The sequence below is a fragment of the Apus apus genome, chromosome 2 (genome assembly GCF_020740795.1).
Source record: "Apus apus isolate bApuApu2 chromosome 2, bApuApu2.pri.cur, whole genome shotgun sequence".
In the NCBI taxonomy this organism is placed as follows: domain Eukaryota; kingdom Metazoa; phylum Chordata; class Aves; order Apodiformes; family Apodidae; genus Apus; species Apus apus.
In genome coordinates this window covers 3,797,083-3,824,560 of record NC_067283.1, presented here as the reverse complement: position 1 = coordinate 3,824,560, position 27,478 = coordinate 3,797,083, and the positions used below count along the sequence as shown (strand labels likewise).

Here is a 27,478-nt window from a genome sequence, read left to right as displayed (position 1 = left end):
AAGAAATGCTTTGCATACAGAAAGGTATTTGGTACTTTTCCACAATGCTAACAAGCACTAGAATTCATGTGTCCGTGGTGGCTGTTGAAGTGCTGTTTGGATTATAATTGAGTGGGCACAAATATATGGGAAGAAAAGCAGATATATTTTTTTTAGACTGCTTCATGGCAGAACACCCAGCCCCTCACCCCATTGTTTTGCTTATGTTTTATTCTCTGACCACCTTTTGCTCTCTCAGTCTGTTGATCTGTCTTAGCTTTGAACTTTTATCTCCACGTGACAAACTAGGAGCTTGTGTAAATCAGATTGTCCAAGTCTTGTTTCTGTAATTCAGTTTGTTGGTTGTATCCCCGTGCAAGCTGATGGGCTGATCTGTAGAGTAGCCAGATTAATAATTTCAGGGTAGAACTTCTTAACAGGTACTAAATAATTCCTTCTCCTGAAAAAAAAGTGCAAACATCATCACACAGATCATTTTGAGCTAACATGGCCGTTATGCTGAGGAATATTTGCTTGGAAAGATTCCTGCAGAAACATACAGACCCAGTTGCAGGGACTTTTGTTTGCTGCTCTGATTCTATGCTCCTGTTGAATTTGAATTCTTCTGAGGTAATCATCCCATAAAATGAGCTGATTTGTACTTGACATTAGAGTTTATCTGCTCTGGAGACATCCTGACCATCTCATTCCTGCTCATTCAGGTGTCACATTTTAGTACTGGATGGTTTAAGGTAGGACTATATTCTGAAACTGCTCTGATCTAGATATTTGACAGATTATTTAAAAAAAAAGTTTTAAAAGGTGTGAAAACCACAATGTTGTTTGTTTGTTTTAAATCAATAATTATGGGGGGTTTTTTGCATAACTCATAACTGACTAACACTGACAGAATAGGGGAGAAATATTTATGCGGTCTGTTCTTCTTAATAACAATTACAGTAATGAGGATAATTTCTGTTTGTAACATGTTGGGAATTTTGCATCCTAAGTGCTCTTTACTGAATATACAGCATTCCACTTCTGCCATGCATGTTTGCTGGTTTGTTTGTCCAATGTTGAGACATTTCACTGAAAGCCTCAGTCACAATGACTTCTGCACTCCATTAGAGATGCTTGGGTCACAATTGCTCAGGAGCTGCAAATGGAAGGTTAATTATAGTCTGTTATCTCTGATTTGTTGGGCTTGCTAAATGGAGATGAGGTTCAGGGCAGGAAAAGCCCTTTTAATCTGCATGGTGGGTTAATAGCCTAGATTTTTTAATTTATATTCTTTAGTTCCTCAGAAAGAGGCAAATTTTGTTGCTTTCTTTTCCTGAGAAGGACAGCATATTGTCCTATCTGACTGGGTGGTGATTCTTGAGGAAAAATGTCTTATTGAAAGGAAGTGTGACAGGATTAAGTTCTCCTTGTGCAGAGAGTAGATGTATCATTAGGCCCATCTCTGAGGAGTGGAGGAGGTATAAATTGTCTCATTCTCCAGGTCAAAACTTGGTCCCAAAGGATCCCCTGGCAAAATGATCATTAGTTGTGTGTGAAGGAAGCCTTTTTCACTCAGGAAAAGCATTTGTCTGCCTACTCTCACCTAAGCAGCTGAAAACTAGATGGTCACATCCAAGCTAGCAACCCCAATTCACTACACTGTAAGAGGGGGAGGGTGGTTCATCTCATCCTAAAGTGGGTCAGATGAATCACCCTGTGGAGGTTCTTGCAGCAGCTGGCTCAGAGATTCACATCCCAAAATCAGTGAGATGAACCTTCCACGGGATCTCAGAGATAACCCCATTCCTCTTTTGCTCCCATTTTTGCTAGTTCATAGCAGTAGCAAATCATGAGAGATGTTTTCTGAAAAGCCCAAGCCTGCTGTGGTAGCCCCCACATGTTTTCACCCACATTTTCCCTTTATCCAACGACCAACAGGCTCAGCTTGTCCCTTGCAGGGAGAATTCATGCCACATCTCCCAGGCAACACCCTATCTATTTGTGTTTGGTCTTTTTCCTATTTTTTTTCTTTTTCTTTTTCTTTTCTTTTTTTTGGTGTGTGTTTGATTTTCTTTTTTTTTTTGCTGTTATTTATAATTTTAATTCTCAGAGGCTTGCTCAGTATATCAACACTTTCTGTCTTCAGAGCGTGTCCAGTTCCTAAGAGGGATTTGCCAGCTGAAGCTCGTATGCCATTTTGGGAACAGGTGGGGGATACATCAACACAGGGACACATCTGGGATGGTTACATGACTTTCTGCAGGCAGAAATAAGCTTAATCTGCCTGTTCCCTCAGCCAGCCAGAACCTGTGCAATGCTCCAAGCCTCATCTAACATACCCTACTCGTGAATAGCTACACTGTAAGTTGCCAGAAGATGGAGATGAATGCTGACCAGACCTCATTATCTTAGGATTGTCACCTTGTGAAATACATTTGGGCCATCTTGGAGCACTTAACATGCTTAGAACTAGGTGACCTAAAAGCCAGCTTTTTGCCATAAATCAATAGATCCGTGCTTTCCTATTATAATGCATCCACCCTCTGTCCTAAGCTGACAAAATCCAACAGTCAGTTGATAAATGGATTTAACTAACACCTTCCTCCTTAACTATGGCCTTTAAAAATATTTACTGAAATCCAAACAATGAAAAAAAAAATAAATGCCATGAATCTCTCCATGGTGTGTAGACTGGAATTAAAGTTGTAGTAGTAAGAGATACACTTCCCCACAGCCAAACGAAATTGCATTTATTTGGAAAGGGACTTTAAAATAGCAGAAGCTATCCTTAACTATTCATTCCTTTTCCTGGAATGGCAAGGGTTTATGAAATTATAACATTTCTGTTTCTGCTCTTACTGTCACATTTTTTGAAGTAGTTTTTTAGAATTTGTTTGGGGTTTTTTTTGTTTTGTTTTCTGGAAAAAAACCCCAAACAACAAAATGGCTCATTCATGGTCATGAGTAAAAAGCATTTCCTTTTAAGAAGCATTTATTTTACAAGATATTGAACTATGTAGCTAAATTCTTAAATTGATGTTACCAGTACCAAAAATCAAATATGAGCTTGGGCTTAGTACATTTCTTAAGATGTTGGACTCACAACAGAACATTCTCTCCTAGAGCTGGCCTAGAAACAAATTTTATACAGAAGGCAGCACAAGTGCATTATATAAAGGCCCAAGTTAAAGTTGGTAAAGTTACTCATTTCCTGTGCTTTAGAGAGCTGGATCTTTGGATTCCTTCCAGCAGTTTTGTGCTCTAACTTGAGATGCAGAGGAGATGAGAGAGCATCAGAAATACCGCAGATGCTTAAGCTGTTCATGACTAAGGCTGTGAATGTGTCACAGCTGTCACTGGAGCCTTGGATTTTACAATCCACACTCATTCATTCGAGTCACATGAAGTTTGACAGCTTGGATGGTGTTTTTTGTGTTAGTGAATGGGTTAGTTAGCTGAGATGATTATGTACAGTAGGCGAACAGCTGGAACAAACTTCATTAGAGAATAGTACTTGGTGACTGCAGGGGAGAGAGCAGCAGGAAAACTCATTATTAGCCATGTTGAAGTTGCTTCTCTGCAGCCTTCAAGTCTCTGGACACTGCTCTATATTCTCTAGCTTTTTGTTGTCTGACTTGCTCTTTGTACCACAGCTGGATGTAGTAACCATGGCCATGGAAAAGAGCCTTCAGAGACCACCAAAGTCTGAATGTTATTCAGAAGAGGAAAAAAAAAAGACTGTCAGAGCCTTTTTTGGTTCCCCCAGCAAGTGCACCCATGACAGATTTTCACCTCTGGTATTCAACTTGTTCCCATTCCTCTTTGTGGAAGACTTGCAGATCTCTTTTGCTAAGATAGTTTCTATCATGCTGACCAGGAATGGGACTCAGCTGACAGATTAAGACACCTGAATACAGGTGTGTATTTTGAAGTGTCTACTTGTAAGCACATAAACCCGTTTTTCAGCCAAAGAATATAGAAACATTTAGGATGTGGTTCAGTCACTTAAATATAAGTGTGAAATGCCATCTGAGATCCCCTTGAGGATCCATTAGGGATCTGTAGGCATGATGCTTAGCGATACCACATCTTTTGCCCTATTTATGAGGGAAAATAAGATACCCTGGGGTATTGGTGATACCAAACACCAGCATTCAGGCCACTGATTCTGACCCTGGACCAATGTTTAGTCAATGTACATAAATATAGGTATCTACTATAGAGGGAGCTCTATAATTCTGTAGCCTAACAAATTTCAATAAATTAAACTCAGATGATTTAATCCAGTGTGAATCCTGTCCTGGGTTTCTGACCCCTCCTGATGGTTTAGAATGAGACTGATCCAACCTTGGCCTCAGTGCTCTGACCACACACACACAGAGTTCAATTGATTTTCATTTACTCGCACACAAGGCTTGAAAATACTTTTTGGTGTTGCTGTCTTGGGGTATCACAGTTAAGATACTGGGCCACAAAAGAATCACTACATTGCAGGTGTATCTACTTAGCTCCAAATCGCTCCCTGAGACAACCTTGAGACTGCATTTACCTTTCTCCAGATTATACTATACCATAAGCAGCTCCTGCTCATCCTGTCATTGAATAAGCCAGAAGGTGTTTTTCTCCCTATGTCATTTGTAGCTGAAATATTTCCAGCTTGTGGATCATCCTGCAGTAAGTTGCCTTGTACTGCTCACTAGTCCATGCTGGCTCTGTGGTGTTACTTTAGCCATTCTCCCTTCATCCATGGACCATTACTGACCTAATCTCAAGCACAGGAGAAGGTCAATCCATAGCAGATGTGCTGGGGTCATACCTATGATCTTGCATGACTTTCTTTATGACAGCCTGACAGACTATTCTCACTTTATCCTGACACTTCTATCCAAGACGTGGCTTTTTTGTTGCCCAGCTTTCACTCCCCTGTTACTTCTGAGTTCTTTGAATGTTCATGATGGACCAGCTTCAGTTTGCAGTTTTCCTTGTGACTTTTCCCAGCTTCCTTGAGATGTCAGATCCCTGAATATTTGCATCTTTAATGCAAAAGACCTTTCTGTCCAAGCTTTCTGGTGCTGTTGACTTTACTACTTGATTGTTTCAGTTTCTCCAAAAGCTCCTGTTTGGAATAATAAAGTCAAGTCAGTCAAATACCTACTTTGGTGAAAGCTTGTATTGCTTTCCTTTGCTTTCTTTTTTTTTTTTTTTTTCTTTTTCTGGCACATTCTCTGCCTCCAGAAAACATGGAGCTGGGCCCAGGGTGATTAAAGCAAAACATGACCTATTTAAAGCAAAACTCTTCAAAGCACCAGGTCTTAATATGATTCTGATAGGCCCAGCTTCTTCAAGCACTTCCAGGGCATTTTGTATACTCCAGTTTGGAATTCCTTTGATGTAGCTCTCAATGAAAGAAAGAGGGGTTTTTTAACTTTTCAAGATCCATTTTATCTGCAGCTTCCTGATCAGGCAAAATAATCCTCACAACTTCCTAACAGAAACAAAGGATGCTCCAAATAAAAGCCTCCTTTTAGATTCTGTTGTCCACTGCTGTGGAAGAGACAGTTGATCCAGACACGATGATCTAAAAAATTTAAATGAGATTTAAATGAATTCTACCCATTTCATCTAAACTGGCCAGACTGAAAGTAATATGCAGGTGCATGTGGCTGGATATCCAAGCTAATCCATATCACTGTCTTGAGCAGCATGTTCAAACTTGTATGATTTTTTAAATCAGCTTTGAGAGCTTTAATCAAAAATGTTACAGTTTGTAATTCATGGGCTGGTTCCAGCCTGCAAATTTTTTCTACACTCTCTGCTGTGTCCTTGCCATTTTCAAAATGCATCACCACACTGTACTACTACTTCTGTGTGAGTCCAAAAAAACAGTATTTACATTTAAAAAAAAACCCCAAATATCTACGACTTCAGGGAATTGTCAGGGTTGGAAGGGACCTCTAGAGATCACCCAGTCCAACTCCCCTGCTAAAGCAGGATCCCCTGGAGCACATTACTCAGGGCTGCATCCAGGGGGGTTTGGAATGTCTCCAGAGAAGGGGACTCCACAACCCCCCTGGGCAGCCTGTCCCAGGGCTCTGTCACCCTCACCATAAAGTAGTTTTTTCTCGTATTAAAGTGGAACTTCCCACATTCCAGCTTGTGCCTGTTGCCCCTTGTCCTGCCCCTGGGAACTACTAAACAGAGTCTGGCTCCATCCTCCCTGCACCCACCCTGAGATATCTGTAGGCATTAATAAGGTCTCCCCTCAGCCTTATCTTCTCCAGGCTGAACACTCCCAGCTCTCCCAGCCTTTCCTCATCAGGGAGATGCTCCAATCCCCCAGTCATCTTTGTTGCCCTCCTCTGGACTCTCTCCAACAGTTCCCTGTCTCTCTTGGACTGGGGAGCCCATAACTGGTCCCAGTTCTCCAGCTGTGGCCTCACCAGGGCAGAGTAGAGGGGAAGAATGACCTCTCTTGACCTACTGGCCACACTCTTCCTTATGCACCCCAGGATTCCACTGGCCTTCTTGGTGAAAAGAGCACACTGCTGGGTCATGGATAATTTACTGTCTACCAGGACTCCCAGATCCTTCTCCTCAGAACTGCTTTCCAGCAGGTCCACTCCTAACCTATATTGGTCTATGTGGTTCTTCCTCCCTGCAACAGGTAAAAGATCAGACCAGAGATCATAACCTGTACTATAGAAAATAATATGTATTTGTATCAGGAATCACAAGTAGAAGACAGATATGAGGATGAACGTACCATGCTCTTGCTCTTCCACATATCTGCAACTCTTCTCATCATATAATAATCACCATCTCTCCTCAAAATGCATCCCAAGACTCAGCTTCGTTGACTGGTGGAGGAACTTTAATCAGAATGTTGTCCTATCATCCTCCCCCCTTGACTTCCAGCACTTCTATACATTCTATTAACCTTTGTGGTGATTTTTTCTCCTCTAAGATCAAGGTTAAGAAAAATGACTGATGTAAGGGAAAAAAAAGAATAATAAAATCTAACATGCTCCAAATTGAACTGGTAGTGGTGACATCATCTGAGGCTGTCCTTAGCCTTCAACAAAGAACTAGTGTCTAAAAAGATACAAACCCTTCCATACTCAACTAAATGAACCATACAGATTTGCCAGCCCATTTTATAATCAAATGAGCAAAAGAGTAAACAAATACACATTCCTCCAAGTTCTTTCTGCTCCCCTGTGCACCACGGTTGTTCGCTACCCCTTTTGCTGTCTGCTCTCTTTGTTCAACTGGAATCAGGCTTTTCTTACCCATGCCATGATTTCAGGTAAATCCATGGCTGGTAGCTCTATATTTTCATACATGGGTTTACAGAAGGTTCTATGTGGTTCCACACTTCATTCTTTATTGTCTATATCAGCAGATTGTGGTCTTTATTGACCCGTAAACTCCTCCTCTCTACTCAGCTCTCATAAGATCCCACCCGCCACGCTATGTCCAGTTCTGGAGCCCTCAACACAAGAGGGACATGGAGCTGTTGGAATGAGTCCAGAAAAAGGCCAGAAAAATGATGAGGGGGGTGGAGCAGCTCTGCTCCGGAGACAGGCTGAGAGTTGGGGTTGTTCAGCCTGGAGAAGAGAAGGCTCCAGGGAGACCTCGTAGTACCTTCCAGTGCCTGAAGGGGCTCCAGGAAAGCTGGGGAGGGACTGCTCACAAAGGTGTGTAGTGACAGGACAAGGGGCAATAGTCTTAAACTAGAACAGGGTAGATATAGATCGCATATTAGGAAGAAGTTCTTTACAACTAAGGTGGTGAAGCACTGGAACAGGTTGCCCAGAGAGGTGGTGGAGGCCCCATCCCTGGAAACATGCAAGATCAGCCTTGACAAGGCTCTGAGCCACCTGATCTAGTCAAAAAGGTCCCTGAGCACTGCAGGGGGGCTGGATTGGATGACCTTTAAATGTCCCTTCCAGCCCCACACATTTTATGACTCTATCATAAGTAACAAAAACCAGCAGGCGAAGTTCAGTGTGGGTTGTACTTTACTTCACCTCTTCTTTCAAGTTTTCCCCACTTAGTTTCCTGTGTGCAGTTCTGGCCGAGCTCCTACACTCTGTTGTGCAATCATCTGAGGAAAGGAACCACAGTTATTAATGGCAGTGGCTCTGAAATATTTGTCAAAGACATTCCTTCTGCTTGTTGCAACTTGGCCTTACGACAGTACCATTGAATCAACAAGGGATAACCCTGGTTTCTTAATGTGTCTCTCAGCAAATTCTGCCAATTTCTTAGATTTAAAATAAATCATTGAAATTAATTGAAACTTATATGTTCTTTTGGTGATTTCTTTAGCATTCCTCCAACAGCATTGCAAAACCACCGTGCACAATGCACCTGGGGAACAGTTTGAATAGATTTTTACAATATATCTGTATCTGAGATACACTTAAAGAAGTATAAGAATATAGATGTCTTTTTTTTTTTTTTCTGAAACAGTTATTTGAAATAAATCAAAAGTCTTGTGCCCCAAAACAACCTTTTTTCCTGCTGTCCATTAAGGGAGTCTGAGATGAGTTGTGGTTATCTATAAATAACCACAAAGTATATGTTTGAAGTTACTGGAGGGAAATCCACTTTGATTTGCATAAAGATATATATATGTAAAAATAAATAAAAGTTTAACAGTTGAATACAATTTCACTGAGGTTTCATAAATTGTTATCACAACACTTTTCTAACTCTCCTCATGGATGTACAAACAAAGACCTTCCAGGTTAAGGATGGAACACGAGGCTTCATAGATTTAAAGTTATAAAAAAACCCCACCAGCAAGTTAAACTATTCCCTTCATAGATTTATAGAATTTAAAAGGGAATACTTTTATTCTCCCAAGGGAGACCTGCCACTGTCATTATCCTAAATTGGTATAATGAGGGATGATTTGCAGAAAACTCACAACCTCAGAGCTCTTGAGTGCTCAGAGAAGCACAGTCTCGTTGTCAAACATTTAGCAATTGCTTTGGTTTTGCAATGCACCTTTTTATTTTTGTGATGTGTAATGACAGACATTTCTGTTGTCTTTTCAAGATAGAAATCTTCCTTGATGGGAAAGAAATTGCTTTCAGTGAGATCTGTTCAGCAATGATGCATTTGTTTGACTCAGGACTGGCACAAGTACCAATTAGACTGGAAATGGTTAGAAAACCAGATAATCATTTACACTGGTGTAATGGGAGAAAACTAGGAAGAACCTTCAGTAACCTGGGAGAATCTGATTTCCATCAGCATTTAATAAATAAGTTTTTTAACAAATAAAGACCAATACCATAATTACAAACAATGCTCAGGGATGTTTGCCCAATCACAGTTCTCATAGGCAGTTTGGATGAGACCATTTTAATTTGTGGTAAAGCAGTTCAGTAGAGTGGTAAAAGTGATGACATTTGACTTGACCTCAAGACCAAGGAAGAGTCCCAGACCTGATGATTTAACAATGTAGCTGTATCACTAAAGTCCATTTCTTTTCCTTGCCCCTTCTATGAAACCACTATTAGGTGGTTGTTGGCTCTCAGTTAATTTCCTTATGCTCCTTCTTATTCACAAATAAGCAGCTGACAAAACACTTCTGATACCAAGGTGGGTGATGAATTTAACATAAAATCAGAGACTCTTGGCTGGCTGGACAGATAGATTTTCACCTTGGTAGAAGATTGCTCAGTGATTATTGAATTGTTGCCATTGACAGACAGATTCACTGTGGTCCAGCTGTTTACTTGGACAGAACAGCTTTGCTTTTAGACCTTTTAAACATTTCTGATCTTGAGGCCACCCAAGAGAGAGTTACAGAGGGACAGATGCCACTTTTACACAGAGGTAAAGGCAATAGAAGCCTAGAGACTGCAAGGAACTAGGGACACAGCAGAAGTAAACTTGTCTGCGGAGAGATGTTCTGGTTATTGGATAAAAGTAGTAGTAGATAATCCCTTGTGACATTGCCAACAAACCTTAGGAAGCAGGATCTGACATGGACACCTGTCAGTGGTAACAGGAAAGTCTTCTCAAATCTCAGATGCTCTGGAATTTTAAATGAGTGGAATCTTTCCACATATCCCACTTGGCCCATTATCTGTTGGTCTTGCCTGAGTCCCCAGGGATTAAAAGAAATAATCTTGTACCTTAGTTGCTGCCTGTTATAAACTATGTCTATTTTCAATTATTTTAGCCATTATTTTCTTTTCAGTCTGCAGCAAAACTGGTGACAGGGGATATCTGCATGGATGATCCTGTTTAAATGTGTTTCAGCAGAATATGTTGTTTATCAAGTTCCTTGGGATCCAAGAGTCTCTATGACTGTGAATACATTGGCTATGGCAATGTTGAGAAAATGAAGAGTACCAGAGAACATCCTGGACCTCTGGAATTCAGTCACTAAACTGTTATTAAAATACTATTATCAAGTTATTGTAAATTATTTGCATGGCATGTTGAGTGGGTTTGCAGACAGGTCAACTAAGACCCTTATTTACAATGCCTGGCCACAGTTCACAGATTGTTAAAGTTCATCCATCATTCCCAATAGGTAGTTTGCAGAAAGCCACTGTAATTGAAGGGCTAAAGAGGTTGAACAACCTATACGTGCCCTGTTGGCCTCAATGCAAAACCCCCACACATCTGAATTATTCCGGGGAGCAAGAGGGAGATGAAGTATGGCTGAAAGCAACACCACAAGTGAACAGAGAAAAATTCTGTCTTGTGCCTCCCACATTCCCTAGCTCCTGTACTAGGTGTCCTGGCAGTGCTGTTAGACTGCAGAGAGGAGGATCCTGAGGCAAAATCTCTTGGCTCCGTCACGACTCCATGCTTTGATACCTCATGTTGTGGCAAGCCTGGAGCATGGCTTTTCTGGAGCATCAGGGTGGGCAGACCTGATTCTCCAGAGCTGGGAAGTGTGTTGGAAGAAAGAGTTGTCTGCACATCCAGGGGACTGTGTACTCAACTTGCAGATTCCTAACAAGTCATTTCCTTAGTGACAGTAACAACGACAATTTTAGAGTGTTTTCTTCATGTCTGTTTTTAGTGTTTTAGATACGTTCAGAAGTCAAGGAGCACAACTGCACTTCCCTGCAGAAAGGGGTATTTTTTGGTTGGTTCTGTTTTCTCTTCTCTTTTGAAGCTCACATTGGCACAGAGGAATTTTTTGTTTGCAATAAAGATCTGCCTGTCTTAATACTGCTGGCATTTTAAAATCCAGAGACACCGTGGGAGCTGGAATTGCAGATGGTGCAGGATTCCTAATGTGTCTTGTAACTGGTACCAAGTTGGGAGATTATCTCTGCCATGGGAGTGCTGGGGGACATGTAGGGTAGGCACACCTTAAAGGCTACCCAACTGCAAGGAGAAGGTGCTCCCCAACTCTCCAAACTAGTCTTGTAACATGAAAGAGTAGGAAAGGGAAAGAGAAAAAAACTACAGAAAATTGTGTTTAAGACACAAATTCTGACAGCAACCTCCACATTTTTCATTATACACAGTAGATTTTGAAAACAGTTGATGAAGCCTGATTTTGGGGGAATACAATAAATGACCTGCAAACTGGGGCTGTTTTGGCAGTGAGACTCATTTTTTGGTTTTAGTGTTTGCTGAAGAAACTCTGTAGTATGAACACCCACTTTGCCTCTCCACAATTAAAGATCTTGAATGCAATAAGAGGAGCTTAGCTTTGATTTCCAGGAAAAGAAGACAGACTGAAACTGGCACAAAAATGTGCAGTTTGGCAGCAGGGAGAACTTAAAGAGCTCACAAGGTGCTAGTGAAACAGGGATATAACAAGGAAAAAAAAAAGGAAGGGACTTATGAACTATGACAGAAGGAAATCCTAAGAAGTGAAACCATAAAGATAATGCTAAAGAGCAGACTTGATTATCATGTCTGAATTAGGAGTGCAGTCAGTACAGGCTTGCTTTTTAACTAAAGGAGGGATTTAGGAATTTGCACAGAGTGACTAAAGTCAAAATATGATTCATGCCATGGAGGTGTCCAGCTTTTCTTATTAACAGTAACAAGAGTTAAAAAAATATCTGCTTATAATTTAATAAAAATAATTAACTGGGGAGAACTTAAGCCTTGGTGACCAGCAGCAGTACACTCAGTTCACTACCACCACTTTATAAATAAAATTCAATATGTGATGAGGAACCTTATTTTTCCTTCTTCAGAGAGTGCAGTGGGGCTTGGAGCAGTGGGTGTGGGTGCATTTCCAGATGTATTTCTAATTACTGTTCAGTTCTGACACAGTAAGTAATGATTAAATTATGAATGGTTGTAAAGTAAATCAGAATGCATCATATGGCATGGTCTAATATAGAAAAAATATTTAAAATAAGAAATAAAATATACATACAATTAAAATCTTTCTTAAATAACTTCCCCATGTATCAAAAGGGATTTCCAAATGGTGTGTCCCAAATCACTTATCATCAACCTATCGGGGGGGGGGGGGGGGAAGCTAAAAATATAAATGACAAATGGAAATAGTACTTTTAGTTAAAATATGGAGTGCTCATTTGCTATTTTAACACTTTGATTTGAAACATTAATTTAAATGGAAATCCCTGATAACTAAGCAGCAAGATTAATTAAAATCAGTCCTGCTTTGGACTACTTGTAGTGATATCTACATATCTCACTAGTGGTTTGAAGCCAAATTTCAATCTCTATCTAGTGAACTCTTCCTTGCTCTTATGCAATGACTTTTTTCAGTAATTCACCACTGTGAAGTGGTTCCAGCCTAGACCTGAATCTTCATCCTTTCATCAAAACACTGATCAGGATTGACTCAGCCCTGAAATGCATGGATGGTAAAATTGGAGCTCACACTGTGCACTGTTTGTGCATTTGACATTAAACCTCTCAGTAGTATCTAAGAAAATGGAAGTGATTTTTCTTAGCTTCAGCTTTTCGGGTTCTTTCGTGGTTGAACGTATTAGGGCAGAGCACCAAATTAGGAATTAAAGGATTTACTGAGAATTCCCACGTGGGATGCCAAATGATATGATGGTTATGTACTGAGGGAGAGGGAAGTAAAGGGGATGAAAAAAAGAACCACAGTAAGAGTTTAACAAATTAAACCAACAATGCACCATTTAATGTGCACGATAAGAAGGTATTGATTGAATGGCAAATGAAATAGGAAGAGATTTTGCAGCCCATTTTCTTACTGAAAAATATTCCTCATCACAAAATTAGAATATATACATTACTAAGACCCATTTTCATCTGCTCTGTCAAGAGCGGTGGAATTATTCTACCAGTTTATAGTTAAAATTATGAGCATCAAGAGTGAGGAATAGCACATACAAGAAAAAAAAAAAAAAAGCATTTATGTCATAGGAAAATCTTGGGTCTATGAGTTCTGGAGTCTGGAGTCTATGAACTGCTGTAGCTGAAGTCACCACCACCTTCATGATCTTGTCACCACCTCTTGAATCTGCCCACTGAGCTACTTGTGAGGGTGCTCTCCAACCTGTTGTATCACACTGACCCTGGTTACCAAAACCTTATTGTTTCAGGTAACCCAGTTTAATTAGAATACATTGGGTTAGGCAACGCTGGTCTGATCAGCTTGGTGGGCAGATGGGAGGCAGTGCAGCATGGATTAGCATCTCTGAACTGACCGGGAGTAATGATCTTTTCAGCATGGCTAGAGATGGAGAGAGAGATGTCCACTGCCTAATGAGGGTGTCAAGAGCTGACAATTGTTCTAAACACTGTAGGCACAATGGTGGGCATCTCATTTCTGCAAAGGGTCAGCAGAAGGAAAGAATTAACATTTTTTTTCCTGAAAAAAATCTCAACTACCTTCCAGCTAGTGCAAACAAGTTCTGTTAACTCTGGAAAATTCCTGAAAAGGAAAATACTATAAAAGACTAATAAAGATAATGTTGTGTTATTCACTATACTGGTGATCAGAGAAGTTGCAGCTGGTGCTCAGAGCTAAATTAATCCCATGTATATCTTTAATACTGAAGCTATCAAGATATGAAGCACTGAACTCCCTCATTTCTCACAGAAGTCAATCAGAGCAGAAGTTGCTACATATGTCTTCAGAAATGTGGGCCTTTCACTGGCTTTATAGCTTCACTGGTACACAAAATAGTCCTAATTCTAGTACAAATATGCCTTATATCTTGAACAACAGGGTATATTTCTTTGTAGATAAAATAGTCCTAAAAGACTACGATAGTTTTCAGGAGGTCTTGTGAGCAAAGGTCTTGTGAGCAAATATGTGTGAGCAAACTGGGACATCTGGTTTGCTTTGGAAAACAGATTAAAAAAGGGAGAGGGGAAAAAAAAAAACAAAAACCACATTAATTTCAATTTTAGAGACATGCTTATCTGTTTTAAAAGACAAGGAGGATGCTGGCCTTTTGGATTGGAGGTGGATGACTGACACTGAGTAATGCATTATTTAGGGTTTATTTACCTATATATTTATGACCTGGAAGTCCTAATGTCCTGGTTTGGTTTGATTTTTTTTTTTTTTTTTTTTTTGCAGGAGGCCTACAGGAAAGTTGGGGAGGGACTTTTTAAAGGGCATGTAGTGAGAGGAAAAAGGGTAATGTATTAAAACTGGAAGAGGGGAAATTTAGGTTAGACATTAGGAGGAAATTCTTCACTGTAAGGATAGCGAGACACTGGAACAAGTTGCCCAGGGATGTTGTGGAAGCCCTATCTCTGGCAGTGTTGAAGGGCAGGTTAGATGGGGCTTGGAGCAACCTGGTCTGGTGGGAGGTGTCCCTGCCCATGCAGGGAAGTTGGAACTAAATGATCTTTAAAGTCCCTTCCTGCTCAAACCATTCTATAATTCTATGTGATCCTGTATTTTTCTATGTGATTTATTTATTGTTATTTTCATTACTGGCTTGAAGATAACACAAAATGCAACCGCTCCTTTTCAGAACCTGTGATTATTGCCCATCAAGAAAGATTTTGTGATCAAACAGAGCCAAGCAGTGCTGGATGAAATTAAACAATCCAAAGGGCATCTAAAGCCATGTCATGAAATGTTGGTTTCATCTAAGTGGGAGACATGCACACACCCAAAATGTGCAAAATATTCTTGGAAAAATTACTCTCTTCCTCACAGGACATTTTCATGCCATGTCTGTCTCTGAGTAAGGCAGTCTTCAAGAAAGTATCCAGTTCTTCAGGCATGGATAAGGGCAGCCACGGTGTGCCTTGGAGACTCCCCTAGTTCCTGGTACAGTGGCTGTGTTCCATCCTATCTAGACTCCATCACAAAATTCATTCTGCTTGTCCAAAACAGCCTCACACTGTGCTGGCTTCGGGTTATCAGGCATTTCCTTTTATTTGCAGGAAGATCATTCTCTTCCTTTCCCTTATGTGTCACTACCCTGGTCTCCCCAGTGAGTTACACATTTCACAATAACATACAAACTCATCTCATGCTTCATTTACTCCAGCTGGCAACAAACTCTGGGGACAGAAATGAACTCTGGGACGTAATGAAAAAAATGCCATAAAATGTGAAGTCACCTTTTCTACTCCATACGGAGGACTTCCTGTGTGTATTTTAGTGTTGGTTTTGTTTGCCTGGTGCCTCAGAAGAAATGTTGCTCTTTGCTGCAGAATACAATCCCAGGGGACAGCAACAGGAGACCTTGAGCTGCCAGTTGACCAGAATGGACTGAGCCAGAAAACAAATGTAAAAATAACTCAGAGTTATCCTGTGCTACCACTACCTCGTTCCTAAGATTGCTTTCAAGCAAGGATGTCTCAGAGGTCATCAGCCTATTAGTCAAAGCACAGATGAACTATTAAACTTTGGCCTATGTTTTGCTAGCTGGTTCTCACACACCACTGGTGGTGTCTCCTTTGCTTTGTTGTCTTGGTCCACCTTTAATTCTCTGCCTTACTTTGTATGGGAAAACCTGAAGCTACTTTCATGTAGCTCTCTGCCATCTGCAGGCACAAGGGTTATTAATAATGCAGCCTGCAGAAACAAGGGCTTTGGGACATCTTTATTTCTCATCTTAATAAATTGCATCCTTCAGAGGCTGCTGAAGTGGATCTCCCAGTGCTGGAGATCAATAAAGCTTTTTCTTAGGTTGCCTTCCTTTTTAGACTGTTTTTGTCAAATGCTGACTGGGGTGGGCAGGTGCTGTGTTTCTGTGAGAAGCCAACCTGTGAAGTTGTGCCTGGCTCCAGCAATATTAGGCCAGTTATTTTAACAGACTGGACAAAATCCTCTAAATAGTCTTTGATTTGCATGACTGCTCCACCTCCTTCTCAAGGCACAATTTCTTTGGTGCCATGTCTGCTGAGCTTGAATTACATATTAATACAAGGCTGGAGCAAATGAAGACCTGAAAAGAATTTAATTTTTATCTAATATAGGGAAAGTAAAGGGAGGAGTTTGGAGTAACAAGAAAAACCTCTTTTACTGAACACTTCACGTTATTTGAACTTAATTTACTTCCCAATATAAGATGCTACTAATCAGCTGAGTGTAGCTTTGGCAAACCTGTACTCTTTGGGTTGAAATTTTTTTATGCAGTGTGTCTGCCTCAAATTTTCCTCTTCCTTTCTCTCCATCCCTCCCTCCCTCCTTCCTGATAGAAAATACAGAGAACTAAGGCACAATTAATCCACTGCTTTGAGATACATAATTTAGGATGATCTACTTGTGCTCTGAGCTGAACTGGCTGTGCTGGCTTTGTCTTAGTGACTATACAAGGAATCTGTGGAAATTAGCTCTGTTTTAGAGGTATAAACTTTAATGGAATGACTCTCACCTGAGGCCCTGAAAGACCTCCCATGTCTTTGAAACACGAGTCAACCGATTTAAAACTGAGCAGTGGGCATCTTGGAGATGGGGGAGATTTCAGCCTTTCAATTCAAATTGATTGAATTTACATCCTGATATCCTAGGGTTTACTGGTATGCATGACAATAAGACACCAAAGCTTCTCAGTGGAAAGCAGTAACAATTTGGTTGTCTTCTGGACCATATGGAATAGTCCAGTTCCACATCATTTCTAAAGGAAAATGTGAATGATATTAAGTTCAGTTGCATCTGGTCTGATGACCATTCTGTCACTTTATAAGCTTCATCATCACACATTTGAATACCCTTCATCAGGTTTATTAACTTCCACTTTAACAGCCACATTCAATATAGTAAAAACCCCTACTTTTTTATTGATCCTGTTGACTCTTGCTCCCACAGCTTCTGCATATGAGAATTCTGCTGTAGTAAATTGGAGCTCCACAGAAGTAAAAACAATGTTATAATGAATACAACTAACCTTGTCTAGTGTGGTTTGGTAGGTTTTGTTTGTTTGGCTGGTTGGTTTGGTTTTTGACACCTCTTAAATTAGTAACAGAAGAGAACTTAACCAACAAATTTTGCATGGATGCTTATATGTATATAAATATTTATATTAAACTGAGTTGCTCCTACATTGTTCAGACCTTCCCAGGTATTCAATAAGGGCCATATTCTGCCACCTTATGGGGTTAGCTAACTGGGTACCATAGGCCCAACTTCTTTTGTAGAACTGTCGCATGGAAATCCATGAGCAGGTCATGAAAATGAATATAGGAATCATCAGCTTTAATCACAGGCTGACAAGTTGCTCAGGGAAATTGTGGAAGCCCCATCCCTGGAAGTGTTCAAGGACAGGTTGGATGGAGCTCTGAGCAACCTGGTGTAGTGGAAGGTGTCCCTGTCCATGCAGGGTGTTGGAATTAGATGATCTTTAAGGTGCCTTCCAGCCCAAACCATTCTATGGTCCTGTGATAACATGAAATAATTTTGTGATGCTACCCAAGATACTAGGACTTTTAGCTTTTTCAAAAAACAAACTAACGAGAGACAGGTGGAGGCAAAGAGATGAGAGGGTTGGGATCACCTGCAAAAGCCTCATCATTGTGCCCTCTGATGTGTCTTTGCTTTGTGAGACAAAGTGCAAAGACTTTTGTAACCTGCTGAAATGAAGAAAACAAACAAACACAAAACAAAAAACCTAAACAAAACAAAAGATCCCACAACATTTTATATATTAATTCAATTTCCTGCTACAAACTGAAGGAAAGAGACTTGAACTGCCCTTTGTGGGAGCAGGAGCTTTTCTGCTGAGGTCCAAAAACCTCCTCTCTGTCCATGTGTCTAAGCAGCAATCACCCTCATCTCCCACTACCAAGAAAAGCTCTGTATTTTTCAGTGCTTCTGGATGAGTGGGAGCAGGAAAGGCCAAGAACACGTTGCAGTTTCCTCCTAAGACACAAGTTCACTCTGTGCTTTGAGGTGGCTGGATGGGAGCCAGCTGTGAGTCAAAGGCAACCTATGTTTATTAGCACTGCAATAATCCACATGTCAGAGAAAGTGGTTTACAAAATATTCACATTATATAAGGTCCTCTTAAAATTGTAACATTTTTTACTATCTTCCTCTTTCTGGAAGACACTTCCAGGGTCTGTCTCTGCTGATGGTGTGAAGCTTTCTTCTAAAATCCAGCTTAACATTTTTCCTCAACAACACTGACTTTAATTTCAATTGCTTTTCTTCCTCCTTTGATTATATCTCTGCTATGCTCAGGGCTGTCCCTAATCAACACAGATTCTTATGAACTAATCAAACTGATTTTCTGCTTTATTAGCTCTCTGGTTTCCAAGATGAGTAGCACGTTGTCCCAGAGCAAGGCTAACCAATGTTCTGCTCATCTTGTGTTCACTATGAAGGGAGTTAAAGAAAACTAGCTTGGATAGAGATGTTTCATTTTAAACAGTTAAATTTATATGACATGAGTTCCATTCCTTGTATTGCCAGAACACGTGCTGGGGAAGGTCTTAACACTGTCCAAATGTAATGAGTTCATTAACCACAAGATGGGATACAGCTGGGAGAAGTTGGGTTGTTTGAGGTGCAAGAGAGAAGGAGGACAATAAGAAATGTGGGTGGGAAAAAATGTATTATGCAACTTGGTGCTTAGGCAGTGAATTAACCTTGTCTTTCAGTGTAGGAATGAAAAGAAAAAAAAGGATTTTCACCTCCTTGGAGACAAAAGAGACAGCATTGTAATCCTGGTTCTGTTCTGGGATACATCTCCTTGAGAAGTGACTGATACGCACTTGAGGAATCACAAAATTAGGGGAATCATTTTCTTTACCCAGCAAGGAATCAGAAAACATTATATCTGTTCTTTTTTTTTCACCCAGATGGGCTGAACTTTGGCCCATGAAAGCTTTCTATGTTGTTGCTTAGAAGTGTGGAAGAGGCCAATAGCTATTCACTTGGGGCATCACCACAGATTGCCAAGTCAAAGTGCTCATTGAAGTACAAGCTCATCCTCAGAATGGCTCTGATCTTTGCCTTGGAAAATAGCAAGGAATTGTAGGTGTAAGACAAAGAAATAGAACTCAATCATCTTCTCTGAAAACCTTGGTTATTTTTCCACAATTCCAAGCATCTTTCTGTCACTTCCAAGGTTATATCAAACTGCTTTCTGTACACCAACCTCGCATATTCTTTCCTTCAGCATCAAATGATTTCTCATTGTCACCTTGGAAGGTGACATTTAACTCCCATTTCACTGCTTATTTTATTGCTTTGGTTCTGCTTTCAGGTGAGAAAGGTAAACTTGTTTCCCAGAGACAATACTAGGTTAGTGTGTTGTTCGGAGACTGTCTTGCCCTAAAGTCCATCACCAGCTGAGAGGCCACTGGAGTACTAAACAGTGAAATGCCTTGTTAAAGATACCCTTGGTATCTCCTCACAGCTGAAAACATGAATCACCTTGCACAGAAGCTACCTGGGGTCTGGGGAGCAATGGCAGCTTTATAATGACAGCTTTATCTCCAGATAATCAGTTTAGCACATCAACAGAGCTAATTAAAGGTGTTAAGGGTGGCCTCACCCTCCAGTAAATAGATTGTTTTGAGTTCAGGAGTAGGTTTGAAGGTACAGTTTAGGGACTGCACTGAGAATGATCTGTAGACACAAAGGGAATAAAGGGCTCTGGTCCAGAGCTACATTTTTCATAGAATGGTTTGGGTTGGAAGGGACCTTAAAGATCATCTAGTTCCGACTCCCCTGCATGGGCAGGGACACCTCCCACTAGATCAGGTTGCTCAGAGCCCCATCTAATTTCTGCTCTTACTATTTCCTCTAGCTCTGATAAATGTCTGCTGACCTGTGACACTGGTGAGCAGAGATACATCCATCCAGATGGATTCAAAGCAGAGACAATGTTAGATGGATAGGTAACAGCAGCCTTATGAGCTCCTGTGTAAACACTAGTTGCAGCTCCAGCCAGGCAGGAAGTGCAGACCACCAGTCAAGGAACTCAAATTAATCAAGTAGCACTTGTAAAACTTTGATGTGCCAGATAGAGAACACATTTTACTGCTTGTGGAGTAATGTGAAGGACCCTGCCAAGCAGCACTTAAAGCTCTGCTGGAAGAGAACAACATGGTGTTACCTTTACGATCCCATGTTAGCTGTTTATTAGCTAGGAAGCTTTGCATACATCACAGATGCTTCAAAAGGGTAATTGACCTGCCTGTGAAGATACACATTTCTCCTATCATTTTTTACTTTGCCTACTAATGCTTCTTATATGGACTGTAATTTATAAGTATTTCCCTGCAACTGTGGTCTTGAGTTAAAGAAGTCATAGCATTTCACCAGGTCTCTGGGGAAGTCAACAATGTAAGGGCACAATAAATCTGATCAATAGTACAACAGGGAAAATAATGCCAATCAAGGCAAGAATTGCTGGATTAATTTTATGGGTGATGTTATGTGGGAAATCTGCCAAGAATAACAAACCTGTGCACAGGGAGTTGTGAACTGTATTCCAAAGCCTCTTCTTCCATTAGTCCACAGCTGCTGTAGTTGTAAAGATGAGCTAGAAAATCTTGACCTGTAAATGAATGATCCACTCATGGTCCACCTGAATTTTCAGAGAGCCTGAAGCAACAGTTCCAACAACCAGTCTTCCAAAGTCATCAGAATGTCTAAATGCTCAGATATCCAGAACAAACTTTCTGGTATGAGGAACCTCTGATGTTTTATCACACCCATGTGGGTGAAGCTGCATAATATGAAGAAGAATTGTTATATCATGAACATTTTTGCTACTTAAAAAAACCAGGCTTTTTAGCTGGAATTTGTTTAAAAACTCAAGTGTTGATTAGTTTTAGACATGATGTCATGGAAAGGCATGAAGTTTCAAAGCTCAGGAAAGGCTGGGCTTCATGGTCACAAATAGGATGGATGGGATACTGTGGATTTGGATTTTCAGAAAGGTCTTCATAATGTCATTACTGAAGAAGGATTCTACCTGGAAGGAAAGCAGGTATCAGCTGAGATTGGAAGAGCTGAGGGGCTCAGACAGGACTGATTTACCTTAATTTAACAGGTTTTCACACATCTATTGGCCTATGGTAACTCTTGGGTGTTCTCTTTGCCTACAGTGGATGCAGGGCAATGAAGTTTAGATTACTGACAATGAAAGAGAACCAAAACTAAATGATACTGTCTTGAATTTGATGTGAACCAAGAGGGTCACATATACTTAGTGTGTATCAGCTGAGACATGACAGCTTTGCAAGCTGCAAGAATTTTACTGTGTGTCTGAGCCCTAAACAAAGAGAAAATAAAGCAGCAAGAGAATATGATTCTTTCTCAGAATTAATAGTGAGTGCCTCAAGGAGCTATCCTGCCCTAACCTGATGTAAGGTCTGAAAGGGAACAATATGTTAGCAAAATTAGCAGAGTATCAAGAAATGAATCAGATCTTCAGAAAGTGGAAATTGAGATATCTTCCTCAAATTGGCTGAGTGACACTTATTAGAATTTGTTCTAGAATAGTTTCGAGAAGGTGGTTTTTTTGAAACATGAGGAAAATTCTATAAAGCTGGAGGAGTAGGAAATGCAAGAGCTGTCAGGTTATGCAGAAGTGATAAGGAGTGTACTTTGTAAGGACAAATTATAATACTCTTACATCTTCAGGGAATTTCAATTTAATTGAAACCACTCAAAGGAAAAGAATAAAAAAAAAACCTCCACCAAAATGATAATCAGGGACAGCTGAGGTAAAACATGCATGGAAGTTATTAGGCTGTGTTAATAAAAGGAATAAAGATAGTGCTGAAAGTAAGAAAAGGCCACGACAAAGACAGAAGTCAGTGCTCTGTTTTGCTTCTCATTAGTGCTTTGGTGTCTTAAACTTTGGGATGGAATTTTCTTTCTTTGGCCTCGTCAGGCAGCGTAACCAGAGGAAAAAAATAAACAGACTCTGTTGTTAATTCCAAAATCAGGCATCCAGCATTAGGATATACCAATTGACACAAACCTGAGCGGGGGAGTTGGACGGGGAAGATCTCAGAGGTCCCTGCCAACCCCTAGTTCTGTGAAACCCCCTTAGAAATTATCCTTTCTTCTTGCAAAACCATGTTGCTCTGATTTCTTCTTTACACAGGCTCTCTTAGAAGTCCATTCAATTGATAACCCTGATTCATATAGAAACATTTGAACTGCTGGACTCCTGTGCACATGTGGGAGTCACAGCATCTGCAATCTGCCATTTCTTATTTTTGTAATCACACCTTTAGCTTCGTTTTCTTAAAGGGGATTTCGTAGGTGTTTTTTGTATGTCGTGGGAGGAAAAAACCAAACCAACCCACAACAACCCCCCAACTTCCAGATAGAAAAAGGACCAATCCTGAGTATTGCTCACAGACCTGGTTATTCTTTAACACTGAAATGCCTAAGCCAGGCAGCAAGTTCAATATATTTATGTCAACTATTTCCATGCAAAATTGCTGCTAGGATTGTATCAGCTTCTTTTTCACATTTTTTTTTCCCCTTGGAGTCAAACCCAACAATTTTCCTGTACAGTGAAAACACTGGGTATTAGAAGAGACTACCTGATTACATCTGAAATTAGTGGACATTTTGCAGCACATGAGCCCCACATCAGTTTATGTGTTAGAACATTGGCTGGGTGTCCTACAGACTAAACTCTTCCTTGTGGACAACCCTGTGACAAAATTCAGGTTGCTGGTTGCCAGCTCTTTCACTCAAAGTTGTGTTTCCACCTGAGGTCCTCAAGATGTTTGTTTACAGCTGAAAAGGGCTCACTTGTCACTTGTAGCAGTAAATCCTTTCTGAACATTTACTTTTTAGACCACCTGATGTAATTACCCTTCAAGTCCTGTTTTATCACTGATAACAGGCATGGTGAGTGGGAACAAGATCACTAGGGACTTCTTCAGTTAAGCATATAAAGGCAGAAATGTGAATAAATATCTTGATTTTTAAGACAAAGCCAGATTCTGAGCTGCTGTGATCCATGCAGATACTTTAATTTCAGTGAAATTACAAATCACAGACTGGATGGGAAGGGGCCTCATAGATCACCTAATTCCAACCTCCCTGCACGGGCAGGGACACCTCCCACCAGACCAGGTTGCTCCAAGCTTCATCCAGCCTGGCCTGGAAAACTTGAGGGATAGGGCAGCCACAGCTTCCCTGAGCAACTTGTTCCAGTATCTCAGCACATTCCACAGTGAAGAATTTCTTCCTAATGTCTAACCTAAATCTCCTCTCTTTCAATCTGCAAACGTTCCTCCTCATCCTCTCACTCTGTGCCCTTGTGAAAAGTCTCTCTCCAGCTTTCCTGTAGCCCCTTCAAGTACTCAAAGGCCTTTATAAATTCTCCCAAGAGCCTTCATTTCTCCAAGCTGAACAGCCCTAACTTTCTCAGCCTGTGTTTGTAGGAGAGGTCCTCCAGCTCTCTGATCATGTTTAATTATTACGTCTGAAAATCTTTGATTATTATTTCTGTTCATCAATTATTACACAATTAATGTTAGTAAATGAAAGCAGCCTAAAATATTTAAACTCCAAGAAATAAGTGGTAAAGACAGTAGAAAGACCAAGATGTTGTTCTTTTTATTTGCCTTAATAGGTTTGCTCTTTACAGACTACTTTCTATGTGGAACTTCAGAGCTCTTGCAGTCTGGTGTTCAGTTAAATTTTCCTTTCTTCTGTTACCTTAAATATTTCAGCATCAACTTGTTGACACCATAAACAGTCTCATTCCTCTCAAGTCTTTGCAGTAGGTCAGACTTTGCTATTTTGGGTTTCATATTGCTGATCCATCTACTTCAGAAGGGACTGGAGGTGGGGTTATTCTATCCAAATTTAGACATCCACAATGTAGATGTCAACATATGAGATAGCTGTTAAGAATTCCTTTACACTCATGGGAGAGAAGTAGACAGTTTAAAGTAGACAGGTAAAATAGCTCAGACAAATTGCTTTCTTCATGTGTCTGCTTCTCTCTGTTGACTACATGAAAAGAGACAATGAGCTCTTATGTGAGTACCTGTCTTGTAGGCTTCTAAAATTAGGTGACATGTCCTAGGTCACTGAAGGGTTACTTCTCCAACTCTGCTTGTTTCTTGTTACCATATGTCTCAGTTGACATGAGGGAGGTTCACCATGCCCGTTAAAAAAAACCTGGCATACTACTTTGGGAAGTTTCAGGAAGGAAATAATAAAATGCACTGAAATTCACATCTTGTATTGAGAGCCCATACACAGAGCATCACATAATTACCTGTTCAGATATAAACCAAAGGTGTCAATTTAGCTAACTGTGTGCCATTAGAGAGCTGCAGAGATCCCTTCCCTGGGGAGAACTTGGAAATGCCAAGGGAGTGGTGTATGAGCCAAACTGACTGGTGATACCTGGATTATTCTCCTCAGCACCTTCTTGCTTTTGCTTCCCCTCATTCTCCAGCCATGTTTATTCTGCATAGGGAAATATTCTTCGTGTTGCTCCTTCTGGGATAACTGTGCATGGAGTGGGTGACTTTGCTGCAATGTAGAACATTCAGTCTGCAAAAGCTCAATTGATCCTGCATATTGTCAGGAGCTTTCAAATTTCCACACTTGTGTAGAAGCTTGGTCATGGTGCAGGAGAAGGATGTGGGTAGCCCTGACTAGACACTGAATTAAGATTAATTAAGCAATAAACATACGTTTGATGAACCACTAGTCCAAGCCGTTATGGGTCAGCTGTGAAATGTATTGCTTCCCTTTCAAACCACTGGCACACATCCCAGAGGACCTCAGGATCCTAGCAGATCAGGTTGTTTCTCTCCTTTGGGTGAGATCCCAACAGCTCCTCATAACTGCTTTACAAAGTCACCAAAAAATCCCTTTTTCATTCATCTTACACGGGTCCACTTTGAGATGCTGTCTTGATCTGGTGAGGTTTGATTCTTTTAAGCAGTGATTCCTTTCTTCCTCCCTGGGTGTAGGCACATCCTACTTGGAAAGGACTCACTACCTGGTTTTGTTGGTTATTGACATCATACTGTGCACTTGACACTTCTGTGCTTTTCATGGCACAGTTCTCCTCAGTAGCCTTTGGGCTTCTGCAGCACAACCCACATATGAGCTCAGCACTCCAGACTCCCTTTGCAGCCAGGGGGAAAAAAAATGGGCACTTGCAGCACATGTTAACAAGTTGTTTTTTCTTTCTTTTTTCCCCCCTGTATTTTATCCATGGTTGAAAAAATCCCCTGAAGCCCATTGAATTTTAGTATCAATCAGCTGATTTCAGATTCTCATACACTTCAATAGCCCATCTGTATCACCAGAGTTAATTGAAGACATTTTTTACATTGGGGAACTGTATATAAACACCTGAAAGGTGCACCCTTCAGGCTATTGATTGTTCTGACCTCACTAATTTTAATTACAGTAGCAGATGCAGCTAAAACAACAACATGAAGTACCAGTATCTCAAATTTACTAATTGAATGACAAGATTTGGCCACTAGTGTCATCAGAAGACAATATGATAATTCAAGCTTCCCTTCCAAATCCCAGATTCAAATATTTATTTCTTTTCCCAGTACCAAATGGAAACGAAAATGTTTTCTAAACATTGCCCGCATTGTTTAAAAGTTGTTTTTTTTCTAATAAAACATAGCTGATAGTAGCAATTTGAGAGATAACTAGCCTTTTCTTGGTAACACTCTGCACCTATGTACAGCATACATGGCAGGAGCTGCTAAACAATATGTGGAGGTTCTGCTACAGGTCTAGGGCATAAGTTCATGGAACTGGTAGTTGTTATTACCTAATAAAAACTTGAGCCTCTGTGGATGGTACAAAGGCCTCAGCTCAGTTTTTGATGCAGGTTTCCATGACTACCTTGAAGGCAAAAATTAAGTCAATTCTTTTACTTTCTCTGTAAAATGTGAAAGAAAGACAATGAAATGGGTTGAAGGTGTTCTTGTCTCTTTAGAAGTTCCTTTGAAACTAAGATAAAACAGAAAACAACCACTCTTCAAACCTGGTGAATGGCAGGTGAAAGTAAAACTGAATCTTTAAGTATTGGAAAGAATGTGTTTTAAAGGTTGCCACTTTCCCACAGGGTGTCTGTGCTCCCCAGTTCAAGAGGGACAGGGATCTACTTGAGAGAGTCCAACGGAGGCTACGAGGATGATGAAGGGACTGGAACATCTGTCTGATGAGGAAAGGCTGAGAGACCTGGGGCTGTTCAGTCTAGAGAGGAGAAGACTGAGGGGGGAATCTAATTAATGTCTATAAATATATGAGGGCATCAAGAAGGCAGGGGCAGCCTCTTTTCACTTGTGCCCTCTGACAGGACGAGGGGCAATGGATTCAAACTAGAGCACAGGAAGTTCCACCTCAACATGAGGAAGAAATTCTTTCCTGTGAGGGTGACAGAGCCCTGGGACAGGCTGCCCAGAGAGGTTGTGGAGTCTCCTTCTCTGGAGACTTTCAAGACCCATCTGGATGTCTTTCTGAGTGACCTGCCCTAGTTTTTTTGGTCCTGCTCTGGCAGGGGATTGGACTTGGTGATCTTTGGAGGTCCCTTCTAACCCCTAATATTCTGTCATTCTGTGATCTGCCCATCCACCCTTCCATTGAATTTAAATTGTATTTCTGATGCATCACAGTCAGACTCCAAGGAGACAATTCAATCTCCACACCACCCTCTGTCCTTGCTGGCCTGGCTTGCACGCAGGAGTGCAAAAGGTCAAGAAATAATTTCAAATCCAATGTCTGCTAATGCATCTGCCTGGTTTTCTGTTGCTTCTGTTAATGGAGTGGCTTTTTCTTTTTCCAGCTCCTCACTGCTGAATGTCACCATGGATGTTTGCTGGTCTCCTCAGCTGAGATCTTATCAGTCCTTCATTATTTGATAAACCATCAGAAATACAGTTAAGTAATTAAATTCAGTACCAGAGCAGAGAGCAGAGCGAGAGTGACTGATTGAGTGAGGATGGAAAAAAGCAGAGCAGTTTAGGGGGATTTTATGAATCGTTGTTCTCCATTTAGTCAGGATCTGGACAAAGAAGACAAAAATTTAGAGTAAGCTTAATTTTCCTTTTTTATTTTTGAATTGAAAGACTCTCTCCTTTCTAAATGCTGGTGTCTTGACACTAT

The 27,478-nt window shown here is 40.6% G+C and overlaps 1 protein-coding gene across 1 annotated transcript in view; it reads left to right on the top strand.

Annotated features, from left to right (window-relative positions):
- Positions 1-27,478, top strand: part of ADCYAP1R1 (ADCYAP receptor type I) — a 134,142-nt gene that overhangs the window by 3,019 nt on the left and 103,645 nt on the right. The window contains exon 2 of the mRNA XM_051612366.1: positions 27,159-27,252. The gene's annotated coding sequence lies outside the window, so the exon portion shown is untranslated. The remainder of the gene's footprint in view (positions 1-27,158; positions 27,253-27,478) is intronic.